The 26674-nt window shown below is 39.8% G+C and overlaps 1 protein-coding gene across 1 annotated transcript in view; it reads right to left on the reverse strand.

Annotated features, from left to right (window-relative positions):
* The window catches only part of FBXL7 (F-box and leucine rich repeat protein 7), a 394708-nt gene that overhangs the window by 177055 nt on the left and 190979 nt on the right, over positions 1–26674 (reverse strand). The window lies entirely within an intron of this gene.

The raw sequence follows: 26674 nt of genomic DNA on the forward strand, positions 1-26674 counted from the left end.
CATTTCTGGGCGTGTCTCCGAGTGTGTTTCTGGATGAAATTAGCATTTGCCTTGGTGGTCTCAGGGAGGCAGTTCACGCTCCTCCGTGTGGGTGGACATCACCCCATCTGTTGAAGACCCAAATAGAACAGAAAGGCTGAATAAGGCAGAATTCAGCCCTTCCCGCCTAGCTGTTTTTTGTTTGTTTGTTTGTTTTTAGCAGAGACATGGATCATCTCCTGATGCCCCTGGTTCTCAGATCTTTGCACTTGGACTGAATGACACCACCAGCCTTCTGGTCTCCGGCTTATAGACAGCAGATTATAGGACTTCTCAGTGTCCATAAATGTATGAATTAATAGTTCATAGTAAATCATACATGCATATCCCATTGGTCTGTTTCTCTGAAGAACTCCAATACATTATTTCATCCAAACCAAAGAAATATCCTACAACATGAAGCTCAACGTGATCTCCCAACCTGTAAGTGACACCCCTTTTCTACGGACCACATCCTGGGTCCTGGGGACGCTGGTACTGTTTCCACATGTTGGAGGGCAGGCATCAGCTCTACAGGAGGGAGCAGTGACTCAATCACACTTCAGCTTTTCTCAGGGCACAGATCTGAAAAGGTTATTGTTAACCTATTTGACGCAGACACTTGTCAACGTGTAAGATAATGACACTGCCACTCATGGAAAAGTACACAAAGGTGCAATGCAAGATCTCCTTCCTTACTAGATCTGCTGAGGGGCTTCTCAGCTCCTTCTCTATGATGACACTATGCAGAGTGGCCATTACACAAAGTGACACCCTCTTTACAAAGTAAAAAGTCACTTTTCTGCCTAGCCTATCTTCTGCCTGCCTATGTCAAGGGTTTGACATACTGAGGTTTTGAAAATAAAGTCTGTCTACATGACATTTATAATTTTATAGAGTTTAAGCCACGTGTTCATTGAAATATTTGTTGAACATCTACGGGAGACAAATTCTGGGGCTTTGATTTGGGTGTAAAAGATGAACGTGGCCAAGGACCACTTAGTCTAATGGGGAAGACACAGAAACTGCTAACTGTAAGAGTGTAATATCTATGTGGCAGAACAGATACAACAAAGAGCTCAAGTGCCCATCGGAAGAAGGATCAGGGAGTGGTGACTACGTGGAGAAGTGAACATGGCTCTGGAATTAGGGTGCTGGCTCTCACATCTTAACTTTGGCCACTACTGGCTGTGTGACTCTGGGCAAGTTAGTAACCTCTCTGTGCTATTGTTTTCTCATCTATGAAATGGAATGATAACTGTATCTACCTCTTAGAGTTGTTATAAATATTACAGTTAGCCCATAGAAAGCACATAAAATGGCTTTTGGACACAGGGAGGACCACATACATTGCTGATATGACAATTAGCAGGTCCCATGAATTGTGACAATGAGCAAATATCTGCTACTTTTTTATCCATAAAAGAAAATAGATGGAGCATGCTCTGTGCGTGTGTGTGTGTGTGTGTGTGTGTCTACACATACATCCCATCGGACAGAAGTGTGTCAAGTGGCCCCCTGCGGCTGCAAGAGAGGCCAAGAGTTTGTATACTTCACTTTCCAGCTTTTAAGCTGGAGGAAGGCAAAGGGAACTGATGTTAAGGAGACCAGACCTTGAATGGCAGAATCGTCTCCTTGGTGCATGAACTTTTTTAAAAACTAGCCAAGTTTAGAGTGAGGGACAAAGACGATGAACCCAAAACAAGCCCAGTGCACTAACATATTTGTGTTTAGAAATTTGTGTGTAGGGGCACGTGGGTGGCTCAGTCAGTTAAACGCCAGACCCGATTTCCGCTCAGGTCACGGTCTTACAGTTTGTGAGTTCGAGCCCTGGGTTGGGCTCCACACTGACAGTGGATTCTCTCTGTCGCCCTCTCTCTCTGCCCCTCCCCTGCTCACTTGCTCTCTCTCTCTCTCTCAAAATAAATAAATAAATAAACTTTGTGGGGCACGTGAGTGGCTCAGTCGGTTACACATCTGACTTCAGCTCAGGTCATGGTCTCACAGTTTGTGGGTTTGAGCCCTGCATTGGGCTCTGTGCTGACAGCATGGAGCCTGGAGCCTGCTTCAGATTCTTGTCTCCCTCTCTCTCTGCCCCTCCCCCACTTGCCTTCTGTCTCTCTCTCAAAAATAAGCGTTAAAAAATTTTTTAATAAATAAACTTTATAATATATATTTTAAGAAATAATTTATATATTTTTCTATTTTATCTATCACATTTAAGATAGGGTAATTTCTTTAGGTTTTCTGTCTTAATTATAAAAATAATAAAAATATGTTAGTCTATAAAACAATACTGTAATGATCAAGAGAACTGAAGGGTCACCATCCTTACACATTCGATTGTTTACATTTAAGTAGGTTTCTCCAAAACTTGGGGCCATTTAGTTTGTTAGGCCACTGAAAAGCTTGGAAAAGGGAAATGAATACATTAAATTTATGAATGATATTTAAATAGTTAGTGACGGTTAATTAACTTCCTGGTGAAGGTTCCCTTGAAAATGATTGCTCAAGTGTACCAGATTTATAAATAGAATGATGAGAGTCTGAACACAAGAGCTTAAGAAAAATTAGGTTTTGGAATTTGCAACTTTAGTATACTGAATAGTCACTAAAAGAAAGGCAAGTAGGTACAAATGATTGTTTTTCTTTGGATGGAACATCCAGAAAGACACTAAATCGTACACTGAAAACAACTAGTAGGAAACAGACCTTGATTGAAAACCATCAAATCAAATTCTATCCCATCCTTCTGAGTAGTTCAGATTCCTATTCTGGTTTCTCTGGCTCATTGCCCATCATTTCAAAAGTCACTCTCACTATCTTTCACATCATCTCACATCATTATAGCTCAGCCCTGTTCTCCTCTGACATTTATTACCCTTGGACGTTTCCTGGTCATTTAACCTCTATTCCACACTCTACATAAATGGTGCTTAAGTAGCCGAGGAATTCAAGGCTTATCTTTGCCATCACTCTAGAAACATGACGTGCCAAATTCCTAGCCAACACCTCAAACTTCCTCCGCAAAAATCCTTCTTTCCATCCACTTCCTGTCCAAGATATTGTCTATCCTTCCCACCACTAAGCTTAAATCCTCAAACACCTTTGCTTTCACCACATGCTCTGCTCCCTACATGCCATTAGCCGTGAGTCCTACTTAGATTGCAATTTATTTCTCAACAACCCTTTCTATTTTGTTTGTCACTGCCTGATTCAAATCCTCTGAAGGGTCGCCCTGTTCTCTTCTGTACCTATTCAATTAATCACAAAAGTCACTTTCAGTATGAAGACCCTACAGTTACACCTAGGACATGATTAAAACACACACACACACACACACACACACACACAGCTCTGAAGACTCCACACCGCCTGATGGATTCAAACACTTTCACATAGGATGCAAGGCCTCCATGTTGGTTCTAACTTCCCATCCACCAGTCTCCATGTTCTTTCTCTCTTTTTCACATGTATAAAGTCTAGTTGAACTCCAAGATCTGTATCAGATGCTCTCCCTGAATATCTCTCTCATGCTTTCACACAGAAATCTTTCTTTTCTTTTTTAAAAAATGTTCATTTATTTATATTGAAAGAGAGCACAAACAAGGGAGGGGCAGAGAGACAGAGAGACAGAGAATCCCAAACAGGCTCTACACTGTCACCACAGAGCCCGACATGGGGCTTGATTTTATGAACCATGAAATCATGGCCTGAGCCAATGTCATGAATCAGACACTTAGCTGAATGAGCCACCCAGGTGACCCCATTAATCTCTTTCTTTTCTAAATACCAAACACATCACAGATTCTACTTTTGTGGGTCTAATATCCTTAAAAACTAATAAAGGAAAGGAAAGGAAAGGAAAGGAAAGGAAAGGAAAGGAAAGGAAAGGAAAGGAAAGGAGAAAGAATGAAAAGAAATGGAGCAGAAGAAGGAAAGGAGGTAAGGAATAGATAACACGAAGGAAAAAGGGAGGGAGAGAGGGAGTGAAGGAGGTGAAGGTTCATGGACATTTCTGGGGCCTGCTCTGGGACAGGTCCTAAGAGAGTCTTCCTCTCTTGTTGCTTTCCTGATACTTACAACAACTAATCCTATGAAATCTTATCCTCTATGATAATCTATATTTTTCAGAAGTAGACACAGATTAAGAAATCGGATGCCTTGACCAAAGTCTAAGCAGCCAGTGGCATCTAGAGCAGGGATTGAAGTCAAGAGTGTGACTGGCCCAGAGGGCTAGTGGCACATGGGGATGTGGGCAGGTCACTTAGCCCAGCCCAGAGGCAGCATCATGTTGGAGGGAACAACGAAGGGGCTTGTGTAGCAGGCTGTGGCCCGAAGGGGTGTGCTCAGCCACAGTGGGGACAGCAAGACCAGAGACTGGGCTGCAGCAAGAACATAACCGGTTACTTCATGGGAAGGAAAAATATTATTAAAATAAAAAGTAACATGCTTGAAAAACACTACCCTGCGATATGTCACAAAGCTTTTCCCCTTAATTTGTCACCATCTACTTTTAGAGAGCCACACTGTCTCCGCTGCACCCACCCTCCCCAACAAACATTTCAGTTACATTATACTTATGTGGAACCCCAAATTTTAGCCTTCCATAGACAGATAGGTTGTGTTATGACAGTGATGACTGCATCCCCTTTGCGGTATGAAATCTTCCCAGGACAGAAGGCAAACACTCATTAAATATGCACCCAGTGTTTACAGCAGCACTAGCCACAATAGCCAAATTATGGAAAGAGCCCAAATGTCCATCGACTGATGCATGGATAAAGAAGATCTGGTGTGTGTGTACGTGTGTGTGTGTATATACACACACACACGTACACATATATACACACACACACGTACACACACACACACACACACACTGGAATATTACTTGGCATTCAAAAAGAATGAAATCTTGCCATTTGCAGCAATATGGATGGCACTAGAATGTTTATGCATTTTATGCTCCGTGAAATAAGTTAAAGATAAATATCATATGATTTCACTTATGTGTGGAATTTAAGAAACAAAACTGATGAACACAGGGGAAGGAAAGGAAGAATAAGACAAAAACAGAAAGGGAGACAAATCATAAGAGACTCTTAAATCCCAAGAAAAAACTAAGGGTTGCTGGAGGGGTGGTGGTGGGGGGGATGGGCTAGATGGCTGATGGGCATTTAAGGAGGGCACCTGTGGCGATGAGCGCCGGGTGTTACATACAAGTGATGAATCACTACATTCTGCTCCCGAAACCATTATTACGCTGTATGTTAACCAATTTGAATTTAAATAAAATTTTAAATCTAGATATTGTGTTAAATTTGTGAGCTTTGTTCGGACTCCAGCAATCATTTTAGAAAATAACGATAACACCCTAATACAGTAATCGCATCTTCCTGTCTTTGCATTCCTGTTAAATCAAGTTCTAATATTTATGCCTGGTCTAAGTCAATGGTATTAATGCAACAGTCACCATCATACTTGTCAGAACATTTCTGTAATTTGCATAGCTTTACCTCTTAGCTGAAATAGTTCTGTGCTGAAGTCTACTATAATCCTAGAGAGAGTTAAGTTGACCTCAAACTCCTAAAAGAGAGGCAAATCCTAAAGGTGCAAAGCTCCTTTGCTCTTTCTGGATTAAAGTCCACGGGCAACATCATTACTCCGGATGGCATTTTGTTTTCTATATTTGGCTGTAGGAAGCTGAAAAAGGAAATTGCAATGAAAGGCAATCCTTTTTGACATTAAGTTGTGGTTCCAAACCTGTGGGTATTGAAGTTTAGACTAAGTGGGGTTTCTGTAGACTGGGATCTTAAAATATACCGCCATTTACCATACTCCCGATCTTCAGTCATGTTACTTTTATTTTTTAAAAAAATATTTATTTTTGAGAGAGAGAGACAGAGACAGAGAGACAGTGCAAGCAGGGGAGGAGTAGAGAGAGATGGAGACACAGAATCCGAAGCAGGCTCCAGGCTCTGAGCTGTCAGCATAGAGCCCGATGCGGGGCTCGAACCCACGAACCGTGAGATCATGAGCCGAATTCAGACGCTCAACCGACTGAGCCGCCCAGGCACCCCAGCCATGCTACCTTTCAAAGAGAGTTCCCTAAACTGGCCATACCTATGCTTCTGCAAATCAACAAATGTGGAAGTCCTGCATCTGACATGCTGGGGTTTCTTTTATCTAACAAGACACTGAAGGATAAATGAAAATATAAATAAAAGAGATAAATAAGAATAAATATGGAAAACTTCATTTTAATTACTGAAACTAGTTTCACTGCTATTATGTTATTTAGTATACATTAAGTAATAAAAAATATAAACCACTAATGAATATCACTAATATTCATTTTGTATTAAGCTTCTCCTTCTCTTGTTTATTTTGTTCGTCTGTTTGGCTAACAAACAGAGTGACCCTTAACGCCTGAAAGAATCGTACCCCTGACATGTCCTGGTTATAAAGAACAGTAACTTGAGGAAAGAATTTTAGACGCGAGTCAATAAACACGTCTGTGGAATTAACGTTAAGAATTATTTGGTTAACTTTCCCAGAACCAACCTTCACATACCGAATTTTATATCTGGGGGAAAAAGTTTTTCAAAGTGTGGAAAACAAACATACCATGAGCAAAAGAGCTCGTAAGATCCACCAGAGGGAAATGGAACAAGTAAATTCGCCCATCTGTTCATACCTTTTTTTTTTTTTTTTCCTCCACTGCATTTGGAAACGTGCTGGACAGAGATAACTTTGTTCAGTCCTGAAGTGCGACTTGACATGATTGTTGTTTCTGGCGCCTGACACTCCACACAGGACCGGTGAAGTCCAGAAACCAGCCAGGAAAAGACAGCTGCCAGTTTCTGCAAGATTAGAACCCGGACGCAGCCTCCTTTATCTACCTCTACCCTCCAAGCATACTCAGGAATTCAATCCATCAAGAAAATTCATCGTCTCCACTTACTAACAGCACAACTCTCAGAATGCAAGGTCATCGTGGGTTCTGCGACCCGCCACACGGGATTCCACAGGGGCTGGCCAGGAAGCTGATGCCCCACCCTGACTTACCTTACCCTGGTTGTCTGTGTCCTGTGCTCATTAATTTTTTCAGCCAGAACCAGTATTTTCTTTTTCCTTCTTCCCCCCCCCCCAGGATTCTTCCTCTTCTACCTTCCATGGGATAGGATAATGTGTTTTTTGTTTTTGTTTTTGTTTTTAGATACTCTCCATCTTGTAAACAAGAGTGGACTCGTCTTATATCAGTCGACAGACAGGTTGTATATCTGGGTTGTAATCTTGGGGGTTGTACCTCTGGGGCCGGAGCTGGGTAGAAACGTCATGCTCTCTTGGCCACACGGATAATGAGATGCTCCCCGACATCACTACCAAGAAAGCTTAGCAACCTGGTTTCAAATACAACCTTTTAACCTCGTCTGCATAATCGGTATGGGTGTTCCGTCTCCGAATTGTGAGAATAATCAATTGTGATGTCACTGACCAGTTGCGGGGGTTAGGTCGTTACTAGGTCATCCAAAATAACACTATTTTATCAGCTACACAATTTTCTGGAATAATGCACCTTTGACGTTTATTATCAAGCACCAGAAAACTGTCTCTGTGTGTCATACAACTAATGGAATGGAAAAATATGCTTTAGGAATAGTTTCTCCAAAATAAATTTTTTATTTTTTTATGGATATTTTTGAGAGAGAGAGAGAGAGACAGAGTAAGAGTGTGAGTAGGGGAGGGGCAGAGAGAGAGGAAGACACAGAACCTGAAGCAGGCTCCAGGCTCTGAGCAGTCAGCACAGAGCCCGACGCGGGGCTCGAACTCACGAACAATGAGAGCATGACCTGAGCCGAAGTCAGACGCTTAACTGACTGAGCCACCCGGCTAGACCTTCCCTGTTTTATTTTTGATGTCCAGGCCTCAGTAAGATTTTGAGGTGCCTTGAAGGAATTTTTACCACACAGCAGAATAAAGAGTAAACAGCTCAAGAAAACAGGGCCCAGGAAAAATGGGGTAGAGAAATGATAAAAAGTCTAGAATATGATTGGTATCAGGGCATCCCCAAAGCCTATACAATTCCTATAGGTAGGCCGCACGTGTGGTTCCGAACTTCTTAGCAGCCAAAGGAAATAGGCAAACTTGGTCAGTTACAAGACTCACAGTGTCTCTTCAAGAAAAAAAAATACATGAGGGTCCGAGAGAAATTCCCTCCAAATGTTTCTGTCCTCATCAAGTGGAGACGATGTGAAACAGCAAAAGTGACTTTACAATTTAGTCTATTTCTCCATTCTGTGATTCAAGAGAATTCTATGGACAGAGGTCTTCCTGGTCACTGAACTTGTTACCTCGATAACAGAACCTGCTAATGGTTTCAGGCTCTGCCTTTGTTTGGTGAGGCAGGTGCATTGTTTCTCATGCAAACTCCAATTCCTTTCTTCTCTAACTAGACATCAAATGGCAGTTTAGCATATAGCTCAGAGAGTTGAAACTGGAACAAGCACGTGCACATATCACCAGCGTGAATGGGTTGACCTGATTCATTTCTCCGGGCGTTATGCTAGGCATTTGTAACATGGTTGGAATTAGTGCCAATCTTTTAGGTTTATTGTGAGGATCATGCTAAATTACTTAACGTTAGTGCCTGGAGCAGAGTCCAGCACTAACATGTCAGCTGTGACTAAAATGATCATTGCTATTTGCTATTCATATCTCTGTCCGTGCACTATGCATAACTATTAATATCTGTACATACAAGAGTGTCTAACCAACACTAACTTTGCCGTAAAGAAAAGATACACACCGTTACCAATAGACTACGTCACAGTATTTGTTTCCCAAATGAAGTTTGTACGTCCACTTCCACTAAATTAATTTTTAGTGCTGGTTTGGAATCACCGTGTTCTTTTTTTCTTTCTTCCTTATAAAGCACCCATCGTCAAGGAAAGCGCCTAATAATTGTACACGTCGTTATCTGGAACACTGGTCATTACAAAAAGTCAACATCAGTTCAATGGGCCTCAGGGAAGAGAGTATGGTCAAAAGACCCTGAGAAGTCAGTCAACACTGCCGGTGTGAACCAACCAACAGGGAACACTACATTGTCCGGACCGATGAATTCAAAAACTGAAAAATAAACTTTCAAGGATTGACAAGTATCTTCAGGCCTCGGTGATGTGGCGACAGTCCAGGAAGAAGTGCACACAAAATTTCTGTCACCCTTCTTGACTCGTTCTGTCTGGTGGAGAAATGGGTTCTTTAATTATATATGTTCTGGTTCCCAGTTCAGTGCATTTCCGTCACGCATGAACTCCGTGGAAGTTAACTTTGCCCGGTCAGCAAATTAGGTCCATACATGCATTATACACTACAGTCCTCTGGGACACCAGTAGGTCACTCATCATCCGATTCTCAATTCTACGACACCGAGTAAAATCAGATGATGTAAGAGTCAGAGGATTTAGCAGTTCCGTGCACGGATGCATGAAATGTCTGATTCGTGTTGTACTGGAGAAGGGTCCTATATGGACAAGCAGAAGAGCTTCCATCTGAGCCTCACGCTCAGGAGTCTGTGATTTTGACCTAGATACTTAAATCTCTCAGCCTCAATGTACTTAGTCATAAAACAGAAAGAAAAAAAATAATAATTATCACTTTTCAAAGACCATATTGTGATAACATGAGATTTTTGTAAACAAGCCTTTGAACACTAGAAAATATTATTCAGAAATAGAACCACTGTTTCTGATCTGACCCTCACTTAGCAACATCAAAAATACAATTCGAGGGGTGCCTGGGTGGCTCAGTCGGTTGAGCGGCTGACTTCGGCTCAGGTCATGACCTCACCATTCCTGGGTTCGAGCCCCACGTCGGGCTCTGTGCTGACAGCTCAGGGCCTGGAGCCTGTTTTGGATTCTGTGTCTCCCTCTCTGTCTCTGCCCCTCCCCTGCTCGTGCCCTGTCTCTTTCTCTCTCTCAAAAATAAAGAAATATGAAAAAAAATTTTTTAAATACAATCTTAGTGTTTCAGGCAAGAATCAATCTCATAAGAGAATTAATTACAAACTAGAATCCCAGTTTAAACTTAAGTTGTAGGATATAATTGGTCCAGGCTTTCTTCATAATGGCCATAGCCTCTTCCGACACTAAGTTGTGCATTGAAAGTTCATTTTATGAGCACTGAATTAGAGACAAAGTAGCAGACAATTTTTCCTGAAGCTAAGGACAAAACTCTAGAAACGCACAGCCTGAGTTTGGAATCCTAGTCGACTATTATTTTTCGGGCTGTTAATTTCTCCAACCTTCACTTCCTTTTTTTCTGAAAAGACGGAGGTGATGATAAAACACAGTAAAACAATTGTGAAGACTAAGTGAGATGCTATATGTGGGATTTAACAAAACAAACGATCAAAAGGGAAAAACAGAGAGAGGCAAACCAAGAAACAGACTTAACTATAGAGAACAAAGGGATGGTTACCAGAGGGGAGGGGCTTGGGGGGGGGGATGGGGGATGAAGGAGGGCACTTGCTGTGACAAGCTCTTATGGGGAAGTGCTGAATCACTAAATCGGGCACCCAAAACTAATATCACACTGCATGTTAACTAACTGGAATTTAAATACAAACTTACAAAAGAAAAGACTAAGTGAAAAGACATACATGAAACATGCAGTGGAGTGCTTGGCATATGCCAAGTGTTCAAAGAGTGCTTGCTTTCATTATCTATTAACAGGGGACCAAGATCCTACACTACTCAATGCAGAGTGGTCTTCCTCTACATATGAAAGATGACCCCTTCACTGGAGCATCTAGTTTAAGAAAGGATGCAACATACAGCAGAGATGGATGAACCCTATGGACGAGTGATCTACCCTCTGTAGATAAGTCAAATTATTTGCGGGTTGAATGGATGACAAACATGATGTCACCACTTCCTTGGCTGTGCTGAAAGTTTTATTTAAAAAAAAATACCAGTAAGACAAACATTCCAAGATTGATCAAGAAAAGAGACAGCAGTCTGAAATTAAAACATCCTGCAAGAAAGTAGGATGAACTACGGGAGGACTAAAGGAGAACTACAAATAACACAGCTGTAAAATAAACTTTAAAATTTAGATGAAATGGGGCGCCTCGGTGGCTCAGTCGATTGATCTCGGCTCAAGTCATGACCTCAGGGTTGTGGGATCGAGCCCACGTTGGGCGTAGAGCCTTCTTGAGATTCTCTCCCTCCTTCTCCCTCTGCCCCTCCCCTGCTTCCATATGCACGTGCACACACTCTCTTAATCAATCAATAAAATTTAGATGAAATGGAGAAAATATTAGAAAATGTAACCTAACAAAACTGATTCAAGAAGACACAGAAAATATAAATCGCCCTAGTGTCATAAAGGTATTTGAATCTATTTTACTGAAAGGAGCCAGCAAAATATAGTCTACAGGCTGGCCTCCTGTATTTTCATATAAAGTTTTATTGAAACGCAGACATAAATATTTGCTTACATATTATCGATGGTTGCTTTTATACCGTAACAGCAGAGATTAGTAGTTGTGATGGACTGTATGGCCTGCAAGCTGAAAATATTTATCAACTGACTCTAAGAAAAAGTTTGCCAAACCCTGGTCTTTGAACCCAATCTCACTCATGAAAATATGCAAATAGGACATTAGAGGAAAAAAATTGATGATCTATACAATCCAATACCCATTAATGACTTGGAAGTAAAAAGAAGTCAAGACTATCTGATACCCATTAATGACTTGGAAAAGGTTAGCTAACTGAAAATGGAAAGCAATCTACTTAGCTTAATAAAATCTGTTTATATAACACCTATAGCAATTATTAAATTTAATGGTGAAATATGGAGAAGCAATTCTTTTGGAAAATAAGAGACACATGATGATGCCTACTATTGTAACATTAATTTAGCACTGAATGTTCTGGCTAGCGTAAGACAAGAAAAGTAAAGAGTGTAAGGGTTGGAAAAGAAGAAATCAAAATGTCATCATCTCTAGATTCTATGATATTCACATTAAATAACCAAAGTAGTCTCTATAAATTATTGGTTTAATTTAAAAGTATAGCAAAATAAGGGTCAATAAGATCAATTTTCACAAAACATAAATTTCATGTCCAGATAGCAGCAAACTTGTACATAAAATGTTTGGAAAAGAATATCATGTTTAGCAAAAAGAGCCAGATACAACGATGTACATACGGTATAATTCGATTTATATGATGGTCCAGAACAGGCAAAACTAATCTGTAGTGACAAAAAGTGAATCAGTGACTTCCTGGGGCTTGGAAGGGAGGGAGGATTTGACTGAAATGGGGCAGTAAGGAACTTTCTAGGAGGAGGTGCATGATGTACACATTTGTCAAAATTTATCAGACCATACATACAAAGTTTGTGCATTCCATTGTCTAGACATTAGATCTCAATGAAGGTGACTTAAGCAAAAAAAGAAAAAAGATGAAAAAGTCCTTACATCAGCCACCAAAAATATAAAATATTTAGGAATAACTCTAAAAAAAAGTTTTAAACATTTCAAGATCTTATCAAACATGAAAGAGACCTAAAAAGAACAATACAGTATTAATGCATAAGAAATCTCAGTATCCTATAGGCATCTGTTGTCACCAAACTGACCTACTATTCAATAGGATTTCATCCAAAATCCCACGATTTTTTGGTGAAATTCACAAAAGAATTATAAAATGTGTATCGAAGTGGGCAGTCTCAAGATATTCCTTTACAAGAACGGCCAAGAGATTTTGGAAGAAAATTGCCAGAGAACTGCACTTCCAGATATCAAGCTGAATTTAAAACTGAATTAATTAATAGTGTTGTTTTGGAGCAGAAATAAATAAATAGGGCAACAGAATGGAAGAGCAAACCCAGGAACTTTCCACATAGACTGTTCAGTGAATGGCATTGGGCAATACTGTACTGGAGTTGCTCTGAACCAGCTTTCAATAGCCAACAGTTAAACTTTAAAACTTTCCAAGCTATTGTTTTTTGGTTTTTTTTTTTTTTTTTTTTTTGGTTTGTTTGTTTGTTTGAGACAGAGAGAGACAGAGCATGAGCGGGGAGGGGCAGAGAGAGAGAGAGAGAGACAGACAGACAGAATCTGAAACAGGCTCTAGGCTCTGAGCTCTCAGCACAGAGCCCAATGCGGGGGGCGGCTCGAACTTGTCAACCACAAGATCATGACCTGAGCCAAAGTCGGATGCTCAACGGACTGAGCCACCCAGGCGTCCCTCCAAGCTACTGTTAATATGGCCATTATTAAAAGTAAATTGTATAAACTTAAAATGAAGGAAACCATATTAATAACAAAACGAAAACTCAAAACTCATCACTTCTTTATTTTGACTGCATTTTCTGTATGTCCTTTGATCTATATGGTGGACACACGAAGATGTGGAACTCTGTGCATCTTGTCCCAACTCTGTGTTCAGCTTGGTGTTCAGCATGGTAGTAGCTTGACATTCACAGATTGAGGAGTATTTATACCACAGAAATTTTCAATGTTACAAATCAGGGCTTCATTTGTTATTTTTGGTCTCGTCCAGACTTAGGAGCATCACGGCAAAAGTGTTAATAATACAGATTAAGCTTAAAAGTGTATCATGTCTATAGCCAGCACATTGTGAGTAGTGCATGAAGTTAAGAAAATATTTTTCCAGGTCTCAAATATTATTATCTGATTTAACATAGAGGTCATTAATGTCACTGACAAATGGTGAATTTTCCAAACATTTTATTGTTTCATTTTTGTATTACTCGTTAACATAAATAAGAACATTATCCATTGTTCTTTTTTTTTTTAATTTTTTTTTAACGTTTATTTATTTTTGAGACAGAGAGAGACACAGCATGAACGGGGGAGGGGCAGAGAGAGAGGGAGACACAGAGTCGGAAGCAGGCTCCAGGCTCCGAGCCATCAGCCCAGAGCCCGATGCAGGGCTCGAACCCACGGACCACGAGATCGTGACCTGAGCCGAAGTCGGACGCTCAACCGACTGAGCCACCCAGGCGCCCCGTTATCCATTATTCTTTACTACACACCAATTGCGACCATACGTTGGCTACCAGCAATACAGCATTAGTGAAAGCATTCTGGAATAATCAATCAGTCACATCGATTTGGCTACAAAGAACATTGTATAAAATATCTATAATACATGCACAGACATTTTCACTGCTTTCTAGTATTCCATTATGTAACATAAACTGTCCAATTTCCTGTTAACCAATAAGTGAGTTGTTTCCAGATTTTTTTTAAGCAATGCTGGTTCAAATAGTTCCATGAAAGCTTCCTAGTGCCTATGTGCAATAAATCAGCCATCCAAGGGAACGTACCCTTGGTGATACCTGAGTACCTTGCACCTTGCTCCAGCCCACATTCAGATATCCCAGATGCTGCCCAAATGGCCCTATCCCAACTGCAGGGACTGTGTCGTTCTATTTTCTGGGTCTAACCTCTCAGCAGCAGACTGTGCCATGGCTATGTGCCCACCTAAGCTTGATGGATAGTTGAAGGCAACCATTGGTGAAGGTTAGGGGTGGAGCCCGGATATGCACGCTGTGATGTCCAAGTGTATATGTGCAAATTTCCTGTCAGTTTAGAACAAGTTGCGGGATGGCGGGAGTATGAATGAGACACCAAGGTTCCTGGAATTCTAAACTCAAGACCCAGTCTTCCAGGTTGCTACGAAGATATATTTATCAAGTTTGCAGGACATACTTCATTGTAAGCATGACATATATCTGTTAAATATTTATCACATGGGAGGTAGGCTTCCATTTGTATGCTTGCTATGGGCTCTATAGACTGGCTACTGGAGGTATTAAAATATTTCATAATAGGGGCGCCTGGGTGGCTTGGTCGGTTAAGCGTCCGACTTCAGCTCAGGTCATGATCTCACGGGCCGTGAGTTCGAGCCCCGTGTCGGGCTCTGTGCTGACAGCTCAGAGCCTGGAGCCTATTTCAGATTCTGTGTCTCCCTCTCTCTCTGCCCCTCCCCTGTTCATGCTCTGTCTCTCTCTGTCTCAAAAATAAATAAACGTTTAAAAAAAATTTAAAAAAATATTTCATAATAAAATATTTCTTAGAAAAAAGAAATACGCTAAGTGCACAATGATGTACATTCTCAGGCAACACTTGTAATTTTTATAATAGCAAAACATCCACTATTAATAAGTTTATGATATATTTTTTAATGATCTAGCTAGGCAAAAAAAATAGCACATAATGCAATCCTACCTAACAAGCATTCTTATCTGGCTGAAATACGTCTGGGAAAGTATCACTGAAATGCTAACAACTCAAAAAAAAAAAAAACCAATACAAAAAATGGAGGGGTGGGGGGTATGAGGAAATAAAAGCAATATGAAAATCAACATTAACTGTGAAGGAGAGCTGAGGAATTGACACAGGTGGGAAGGTCTGAGAGTCAAAATTGATATTCTCTGTCTTTTTGTAAGTTGGGGAATTTTTTTTTTGTATTATCAGAGGAACTGAAGGCAGTGCAGAGAGGCAAGAAAGGGGAAGGAAGAAAAGGAGGGAAAGAGAGAATATAAATAATCTCATTTGAATTACAAATAACAAAGTAAGACCTACAATGAGTAATGTTTCTCCTATTTTTTTTAATCTTTGTTTGCCATGATTTTAGGCAGAACTTTTGGAGAATTTGTGAATGATCTTACTGACACATGCTGTAGCTAACCTCACAAGCTTGCAACTTTTTAGAAAGTCACTTTAAATACTCACGAGTCTCTTGAAATCACATGCCTAAAAGAATTTAGAAGGAGACTGTTTTCTTTGATAGCACTGATCTCACACCGAAAAGCAAGTCTTTGAAAATCCAGGATAAGGTCCGTAAGCAGAAAATGAAAGGAAAATTTACCTAGTCCTTATCATAAAATAAAAGATGAGCTCCAGGGATGTGTGTGAATGAGCATTCACAAAGCTCTACCAAACAGTCTCAATCATAAAAGCAAATAGGTAATTTTGAAACTTACGGCAGGATCACTTTAAAAGCAAAATACTCAAGAATTAAAAACAGATATCACGATACTACAGAGGAAGTTGCACCAGGAATATAACTTAATAGAGGAAGAAAAAGAGACTACATTCGAAAACTGTTTTCAATCATATGTCTCACTTGACTCACTGTTGCCTTTATTTAACAAATAATTTGCACTGTAAAAACAGCCATTGTGTTCCAGAACAAGCTTATTCTCCAAGCCTGTTATATTATACGAGGTCTTAGAATGTTGGCATTTTTCTCCCAGATTCTTTTTTCAGAGAAGCAGGGGTAACTACCAATTTAAGTGAAAAACCTCATATTAACCTGTTATAATAATCGTTGTGTGATTGCATAACATTATACTCCTCCCAATAAACCAGTTTGAAAGACAACGGATTAAAAAAGATAGTCGCTGATGACATTCCTGCTAAAGCCAGTGGCTCAGTGTTCATAATGATGGGTCATATTAGAAAAATTAATCGTTGACCAACACGTTTCAGATAACAGAGATTGCTGAATGTATTAAGTGGGAGAGAAAAATAAAATTAGCTAGCTATAAATGCAAAATCAGGCTTCCAATTTAAAACATATTAAGTTTTAATGAATTATTAAATGGCTTCAAAATAGGTACAAACTACATGCATATTTCCAAGGGTTCACAATAGAAATGGATCATGTAATGAGGCACAATGTGGCTTTATAACACCATTTCAAGCATGGAGAAAAGTCAAGTAATTTACTCAGTCATCCAAGGTAAATATAATCAAAGCTTAATGTTTACAACATGGAAGTTGCTAATTGGTTATCTTCCACCTGATTCTTGAATGTTTTCAGGAAAAGATTCAAAGAAGACCATAAGGAAAATGTCCTGTGGGCATCCATAACGTGGGCTTCTTACTACTATATTTTAAAGATAATGCTAATAGTCATGATTGCTAACAAATGACTGATTGAGTGTCGGTCTTATCGTTTATTGCTAACATCCTACTTTCTGCATTGCAATTCAATAGAGATGGTGAATTGAGATCAGGAAATTCCTCAGGGTGACTTCAGTACACAGCCCAGTGCCTGGCACAGAAGTGATGATCATGTTTGTTGAACAAACAAGTATCAGTAGCTACTAGATGTTGAATAGGCGCTCAACCTCCCACCTGCCGAGTCTTTTCCAGCTGGTGGATGGACTTCAGTGGAGCAGCCTTCTTGCTTCAGAATCTCCCACTGCTGTTCTCTGTCCCTTGCAAGGAGGGTCCTTGAGAATTCTGCTGAATTCTTCCACGATCATTGGTCTACATCAAAGCAAGTTACCTTGACGTGAATCATTCCTGCAGAATGTCTGACATTTCCTTGAGTCGGTGGTATAGATTTTAATTGACAAATAAATGTCCACCCTTGTTAAGACTTTAGAAAGATAAAGACACTCATAGAAGACCTAACTGTTCAGCTGGTAGGGAAAAGCAATAAAATTGTCACCTGAAAAGGATTTGATTCAATCCATTTGATTGTACTTCTGGATGCTATCTGTCACGTTCTGAAATGCAGGATGGAATAAAGAAAAATAAATGCCCTTCATTTGCAGGAAGTAATATATTGCAGTGGTAAAAGCAAGACTTTATTATCGGACCAAGTGCCACCTATTACCTTAGCCTTAGAATTTTCCTTCTCCGCAAAATAAGATAATAGTACCTGCTACAGGGCTCTTGTGGTGACTGTAGGAGATCATTGTAGGCAGTTCACCTGGCATATGTCAGAAACATCATATTTTTCCGTAAGGAAACAAAGGGGAGCGTGAGGCCAAACACACAAAGAAATCTTCGAACCTTTGCTGTTCCTCAGAGCAGTGTGTGGATCCTTTTAAAACTGGTCTCGGGATAACTATTAAGATGGCTACAGTGCTCAGAACAACTGGTTTGAGTCAATTCCTGGGAAGTAAGTAATGATATCCCCTGAGCTTACAATTCCATTCTGAATTGTGTTCCACGGGAAAAAAAATCCAGATTTCAGTAGGGAAGTGTGGCCAACGTGCTTGGACAAAATTCCAGGTTTATCCTTGGGTGAAGGCCACAAACAGAAATGGTTTAGCGTTAAGGTGATGGAGAAGCCCTTTTGTGACCAGTCTTTTTATCACCTTTAGTCACTCAGAATTCTGTCTCCCCAGTACACATTCATGAGAACTTCAAGTGATCTTAATGTTTAAAGAAAAAGAAAAAGGTCATTTATGTTTCGTCAACACTGCAAAATTGCACTGATGATATTTATTTTAAACACTATGTATTTTTCCCTTAGCGGAAAAGCCCATTATTATTACAGCTGAAAGCAATAACTTTCAAACTGGGAAACATTTCCAAATCAAAAACTTGTGATTATCACCATGCGTGGATGACTGGCTGTGTGATTTTATTTGTTTGTATATTTGACAGGCATCCCTTAAAGGGTCAAACGTATATGAAGACATATTTATTTAGCTAGCCTTCGACTGCCCTTGTTTATAATTACCAAAATATCCAAAACTTATAAAGGATTAGGACAGATTATTTATTTTAGTAGCTTGGGGATTTTCCACTTTAGTTTATCCGAACCTTAACTAATAATCCACCCAAAGCCAGGAAAAAAGACACTTTGGGACTTGTTGCCTTTTTCTCCCCAACATTTTGTTTTGAAAACTGTCAAACCTATGGAAGAAATGGAAGAACAGTATAACAAATGTCTATATACCAAGATTTACCAATTGTTAACATTTACCACGTTCTTTCTCTCTCTCATTTACATCTGCCTATAGATGTATACATACGAGTGTATGTGCATATACATGTATATATGTACGCACAGGTACCCACACAGGTACAGATTCTCTTATTCTGAACTAATTGAGAGTCAGTGGCAAATCTTATTACTCTGTATCTCTAAAATATTTCAGCATCGGGGCGCCTGGGTGGCTCAGTCGGTTAAGTGCCCGACCTCGGCTCAGGTCATGGTCTCACAATTCGTGAGTTCGAGCCCCGCATCGGGCTCTGTGCTGACAGCTCAGAGCCTGGAGTCTGCTTCCGATTCTGTGTCTTGCTCTCTCTGCCCCTTCCCCACTCACGTTCTGTCTCTCTCTCAAAAATAAATAAACAGTAAAGAAAAGAAAAGAAAAGAAAAGAAAAGAAAAGAAAAGAAAAGAAAAAATTCAGCATGTACCTTCCATGAAGGATATGAGCCCATACCACATCAATATAATTATCACACACAGAAAATTTAACAATAATCTGATACTCTTAACATACACTCTATATTTAAAGTTTTTCCCATTGAGGCAGTAATGCCCTGTAAAACTGAGAAATTTTATTTTTGAATTCGGGATCTGATCAAGGATCCTTTATTCTGGAACATTTCCGTAGGCTCTTTGGCTTTCAGGACACTGGCAATATTTTTCAAGAGCCCATGGCATTGTTTTACACAACAAGCCTCCATCTGGGTCCATCCGTTTTCTCACACCCAGTTTCAGGTCACACATCTTTGGCAGGTGCACCTCAGAAGCGATGTTGAGCCACTTCTTGTGTCTCTCTTTACGTGATTAGGATCTCAACTTTTCACTCACCTTTTCTTGCTCAGCCAAATGTACAACGGCAAGGGGGTAAGCAAGCACTTTTAGTTGAGCTTCTTATTAGGCTCATGACCTGACCACCAGTCTGCAACATCGTTAGACATCTGAAGTGGAGTGAGTCCAGAGAGAATTAAAAAGGGGAATGGTTTGGTACTCAGCACTCATTCGTTAAAAAAAAAATTTTGGGGGGGCGCCTGGGTGGCGCAGTCGGTTAAACGTCCGACTTCAGCCAGGTCACGATCTCGCGGTCCGGGAGTTCGAGCCCCGCGTCGGGCTCTGGGCTGATGGCTCGGAGCCTGGAGCCTGTTTCCGATTCTGTGTCTCCCTCTCTCTCTGCCCCTCCCCCATTCATGCTCTGTCTCTCTCTGTCCCAAAAATAAATAAACGTTGAAAAAAAAATTTTTGTTAATTTTTTTTTACATTTATTTTTGAGAGACAGAGCATGAGTGGGGGAGGGGGAGAGAGAGAGAAGGAGACACAGAATCTGAAGCAGGCTCCAGGCTCTGAGCTGTCAGCACATGGCCAGACACGGGGCTCGAACCCACAAACTGTGAGATCATGACCTGAGCCGAAGTCGGATGCTCAACCAACTGAGCCACCCGGGTGCCCCAAATGTTTATTTTTTTTTTTTTTTTTTGAGAGAAAGAGAGACAAAGCGTGAGCGGGAAAGGGGCAGTACATAGCTGAACTGAATAACACCAAATTGACATCTATAGGCTACCTCATCCAACAACAGCAGAATATGTATCTTCTCAAGCTCATATGGAACATTCACCAAGGTGGATCACGTTCTGGGCCATAAAACACCTTGACAATCATAAAAGGATACTAATATACAATGTCTGCTCTCAGACCACAATAGATTTAAACTAGAAATCAGTAAAAGAGAAGTAATAGGAAAATCCCCAAATATGTAGAGATTAAACAGTATACTTGTACATAATACAAGGGTGCAAGAAGCAATCTCAAGAGCAATTTAAAAATACTTTTAGCTAGATGAAAATAAAAACACAATTTGTCACAATCGGTGGGAGCAAAAGCAATGCTTAGAGGGAAATTTATAGTATTGAATGCACAGATTAGAAAAGATCTAAAATCAATAATCGAAGTTTCCACCTTAAAACCTATAAAAAGAGGAAATTAAATCCAATGTAAGCAGAAATAAAATAAAATTAAATTAAATTAATAAAATTAAAATGATCCAAAGCAAGCAGAAAAAAAGAAATAATAAGCACTAGAGCAGAAATCAATGAAATTATAAACAGGAAGTCAATAGGGAAAATCAACAAAACCAAAAGCTAGTTCTTCAAAAACATCAATAGAATTCATACGCATCTAGCCAAGGTAACTAAGAAAAAAGAGAGAGGGCATAAATTAATAATATTAGAAAAGGGGGGACATCATTACAGATTCTCATGGAAACTGAAAACATAATAAGAGAATATTATGAACAACTCTATCCTCACAAATTTGATAACCTAGATGAAACAGACCAATTCCTTGAAAGACAGAATCTACCAAAACTCACACAGGAAGAAATAGATGATCTGATTAGGCCTATCTCTGTTAAATAAATTGAATTAATGATTAATCATCTTCTAAAACCAAAAGCACCCAGCCCAGATGAGTTCACCAGTGAATTCTACCAAACCTTTAAGGAACAAATTATACCAAGTCTACAATCTCTTTCAGAGGATAGAAGCAGACGGAATACTTCCTAACTCATTTTTTTGAGGCCAGCATTACCCTAATATCAAAACTAGACAAAGATAGAACAAGAAAAAGAAACAACAGACCAATATCTCTCATGAACATAGATGCAAAAAGCCTCAACAGAATATTCGCAAACTGAATCCAAAAGAGTATAAAAAGTACACACTATGACCAAGTGGGATTTATCCCAGGTGTGCATAACTGGTCCAATACTCAAAATTCAATTAATGTAATCCATCACATACATCAAGAGACAAAAAAGGAAAATCACATGATCATATCAATAGATACAGAAAAAGGATCTGGCAAAATCTAAGACATATTCATGATGAAAACTCTGAGTAAATTAGGAATAGAGGGAACCTTTCTCAACTCGATAAGGACTATCCACAAAAATACCTATAGCTAACATCATACTTAGTGGGATGAAACTCACAGCTTTCCTGTTAAGATCAAGTACAAAGCAAGAATGTCCCTTTCACCACTCCTTTTCAACATCGCACTGGATGTTGCTAATGCAATAAGGCAAGGAAAAGAAATAAAAGGTATATATATTGTGAATGAAGACTTACAACTGTCTTTGTTCACAGATGCCATGATCGTTTACATAGACAAGCCAAAAATATTCGGAAACATAAGCAAAAATAAACTATTGGGACTTCATCAAAATAAAAAGCTTCTGCACAGCGAAGGAAGCAATCAACGAAACTAAAAGCAGCCCACAGGATGGGAGAAAATATTTGCAAATGACATATTGGGTAAAGGGTTAGTATCTAAAATCTATAAAGAATTTATAAAACTGAATACCCAAAAAACACATAATCCAGTTAAATGGATTATGAACAGACATTTCTCTAAAGAAGACATACAGATGGCCAACAAGCATATGAAAAGATGCTCAATATCACTCATCATCAGGAAAATACATCAAAATTGCAGTGAGATATCACCTCACATCTGTCAGAATGGCTAAAATTACCAACACAGGAAACAACAGGTGCTGGCGAGAATGGAGAGAAAAGGGTGGGAATGCAAACTGGTGCAGCCACTCTCCAAACAGCATGGAGGTTCCTCAGAAAGTTTAAAAAGAAAGTTAAAAAAATACCCTATCATCCAGCAATTGCTCTCCTAGGTTTTTACCCAAAGGATACAAAAATACTGATTCAAAGCAATACACGCAACCAATGTTTATAGCTACATTATCAATAATAGCCAAATTATGGAAAGAGCCCATATGTCCAGTGACTGATGAATGGATAAAGAAGATGTGATTATATATAAAACAACAGAATATTAATAAGCCTTAAAAAAGAATGAAATCTTGCCACTTGCAATGACATGGATGGAGCTAGAGAATATTATGCTAAGTGAAAGAAGCCAGTCAGAGAAAGACAAGTACCATAGGATTTCACTTATATGTTGAATTTAAGGGGGAAAAAATGAACAGAAGAAAGGAAAAAGAGGCAAACCAAGAAACAGCCTTAAAAAAAAAAAAAGAAATAGACTCTTACCTATAGAGAACAAAGTGATGGTTTTTGGAGGGGAGGTGGGCATGGGGGATAGGATAAATAGGTGATGAGTATTAAGGAGGGCATTTGTGATGAACACAGGTGTCATATGCATGTGATGAATCACAAATTCTACTCCTGAAATTAATATTGCACTGTTAACTAGCTGGAGATTTTTTTAAAAATTGGGAAAATAAAATAAAATCCAAAAATATCAACAGAAATCTCTTAGAATAGGGGTGCCTGGGTGGCTCAGTTGGTTAAGGGTCCTACTTCAGCTCAGGTCATGATCTCACTGCTCATGAGTTCAGGCCCCATATTGGGCTCTGTGCTGACAGCTCAGAGCCTGGAGCCTACTTCGGATTCTGTGTCTCCCTCTCTCCATCCCTTCCCTGTTCATACTCTGTCTCTCTGTCTCTCAAAAATAAACATTAAAAACAAAAAGAAATCTCTTGGAATAAATAATTGCAGCAAGTTTTCAAGATACAACATTAATATGTAAAAGTCAATTGGTGGGGCGCCTGGGTGGCTCAGTCGGTTAAGTGTCCGACTTCAGCTCAGGTCACGATCTCCCGGTCCGTGGGTTCGAGCCCCGCCTCGGGCTCTGGGCTGATGGCTCGGAGCCTGGAGCCTGCTTCTGATTCTGTGTCTCCCTCTCTCTCTGACCCTCCCCCATTCATGCTCTGTCTCTCTCTGTCTCAAAAATAAATAAACGTTAAAAAAAATTTTAAAAATAAAAATAATAAAAGTCAATTGTTTTCCTATATACCAACAATGAACAAATGGAATCTGAAATTAAAAAATCCAATGCCATTTACATTAGCACCCTCCAAAAATGAAACACTTGAGAATAAGTCTAACAAAATATGTACAGGATCTGTATGAGGAAAACTACAGAACTCTGATGAATGAAACCAAAGAAGACTAAATAAATGGAGACATTCTGTGTTCACAGACGCAAAGACTCAATACCAAGATGTCCATTCTTCTCAACTTCATCTATAGATTCAATGTAATCACAATAAAAAAAACCAGGAAGTTATTTTATGATATCAATAAACTCTTTCTAAAGTTTATACATTCAGGGACACCTGAGTGGCTCAGTTGGTTCACCATTTGATTTCATCTCGGGTCATGATCTCATGGTTTGTGAGTTCAAGCCCTGCGTCAGGCTCTGTGCTGACAGCTCAGAGCCTGGAATCTGCTTGAGATAAGGTGTCTCCCTATCTCTCTCTGCTCCTCCCCTGCTCTCTCTCTTTCTCTCTCAAATATATATTTTTTTTAATTTTTAAGTTTATACATCCAGAACAGCCAATACAATAATAAAGTAAAACAACAAAGTTGGAACAGTGACACTCACTCATTTCAAGACTTAATAGAAACTATACTAATCAAGACAGTGTGGTATATGGGTGAAAGAGAAGACAAAAAGATCAATGGAACAGAATGGAGAGCCTAAAAATAGATCCCTATAAACACAGTCAACTGATCTTTGCCGAAGGAGTAACAGGAGTGATACAGTGGAATAAAGATAGTGTCTACTGCTGAGACAACTGATAACCACATGAAAAAAAAAGGAAAAAAAAAAAAAGAATCGAGACACAGGCCTTACATCTTTCACAAAAATTAACTCAAAGTGGATCATGAACCCAAATGCAAAAACACAACTATGAAACTCCTAGAAAAAGAACACAGGAGAAAACCTATATTGATCTGAGATGCAACACCAAAGGCAAAATCCATGAGAAAATAATTAATAAGATGAATTTTGTTTAGAGTAAAAAAACTCTCCTCTGTGAAAGACAATTATCAAGAAAATGGCGAGACAAGTTACAGACTCAGAGAACATACGTGTAAAAGGTGCACTTGACAAAGGGCTGTTATCCAAATATACAAAGAACACTTAAAAATCAATAATAAAAAAAAAACCCAAACAACCCATTCAAAAAATAGACAGTAACAGACCTTAACAGACACCTCACCGAAGAAGATACACAGATGGCAAAAACACTCATGGAAGCTTCTGTCATCAGAGAAATACAAATTAAAACAACCATGAGATTGCACCACGCACCTCTGATAATGGCCAAAATCCAGTAAACTGAAACGCTGACAAGGATTGTGGGGCTACAAGAATTCTCATATACTGGTAACAGGAACGCAAAATGTCCTTTTCGAAGGGAGTTTGGTGGTTCCTTACCAAACTAAACATACTTTTACCATACAGTCAGTGCTCTTTGGTAATTCCCCAAGGGAACTGAAAGCTTACATCCACACAAATGTCTGCATACGGGTGTTTATAACAGCTCTATCCATAACTGCCCAAACTCTGGAGCAACCAAGGTATCCTTCGGTGGGTTAATGGACAAATGAACTGTGGTCTGTGGTCTATCCAGACAATGGAATATTACTCAGTGCTTTAAAAAATGAGCTATCAAGCCATGGGGGAATCTTTACTGTACGTTCCTAAGTGAAGAAAAGCCAATCTGAAAAGTTTACAGGCTATATGATTCCAACCGTCTGACATCCTGGAAAAGGCAAAAGTATGGAGATGATAAAAAAAGACAAGTGGTTGCCAGGAGTGTGTATAGGGGGAAGAGATGAATGGGAACAGCACAAAGAATTTTTAGGGCAGTGAAATACTCTGTGTGATATTATAAGGATGGAATTTGTCCAAACCCATAGAACGTACAATACCCAAACTGAACCCTAAAGTGAACTGTGCGCTTTGGGGAATTCTGATGTGTCAATGTCAGTTCATCCCAGATTTTTAAAAAAATGCACCTGGTGAGTGATGTTGATAATTGGGAGGGGCGGGGGCTATCTCTACACCTGCCTCGATGCTGTTATACACTGAAAACTGTCCTAAAAAAATTAAGTCTTTGAAAAATCCAGAGAAGGCTCAAATTAAGCAATAAAATCTAGCAAGCAAATAAGCCAGAAATATGTATTATTATACTTAAGTATTAGGAGCTATAAATAAATTATAAGCTAGTTTCTGAATATGAGCACCTATGATTTGGTAGGATGCATGCAGAAATCAAGTAAACAGCAAAGCTTCATGTGACATTAATTAACTAACCAACATATAGACCAGAGGATGTTAGGAAAAGTTGCAGAGGGAAGTGATAGATAGCAATGCATGACTGACCAGAGGGTGGGCAGAATTAGATCTAAGCTGTTAAGGTCGGAGTCAGCATGACAGGCAAGGAGGAAGGGAGAAGAAAGCCAACAGGCACAGGAAGGGGGTCGCTGTCACATCATCCTAATATAATAAATACGATGGGGACAAAACTGTCTGCGGCAAGCCAGGTATAAGCTGGCTGCTTCAACTTGCCGCACATATACAGATGTTTGCGATCAGGTTCACACAAGCACAAAGTTCTCCTGTAAGACATGAGCCTAAAAAGAATCCCCGTGGGCAGCCATTTCTTTGGCCAAAAGTCACACCGTCTGTAGAGTTCTCCTCTGCCGAGAGAACATTTGCCTCAAGAGAGATGTCCCAGGGAGAAATGATAAACAAAAGAGCGTTAGCAATCCTGAAAGCTGTACACAAAAACATGGTTTTACAGTTTAGTGTCATCCTCTGTAGACAGTGCTGGATGGAATACATTTTGATGAGATGTGCATATTCTTAGAAATGTTGGCTGCTTGGGGCACCTGGGTGGCGCAGTCGGTTAAACGTCCGACTTCAGCCAGGTCACGATCTTGCGGTCCGTGAGTTCGAGCCCCGCGTCGGGCTCTGGGCTGATGGCTCAGAGCCGGGAGCCTGTTTCCGATTCTGTGTCTCCCTCTCTCTCTGCCCTTCCCCC

This window comes from Prionailurus bengalensis, chromosome A1 (genome assembly GCF_016509475.1).
Source record: "Prionailurus bengalensis isolate Pbe53 chromosome A1, Fcat_Pben_1.1_paternal_pri, whole genome shotgun sequence".
Taxonomy (NCBI): domain Eukaryota; kingdom Metazoa; phylum Chordata; class Mammalia; order Carnivora; family Felidae; genus Prionailurus; species Prionailurus bengalensis.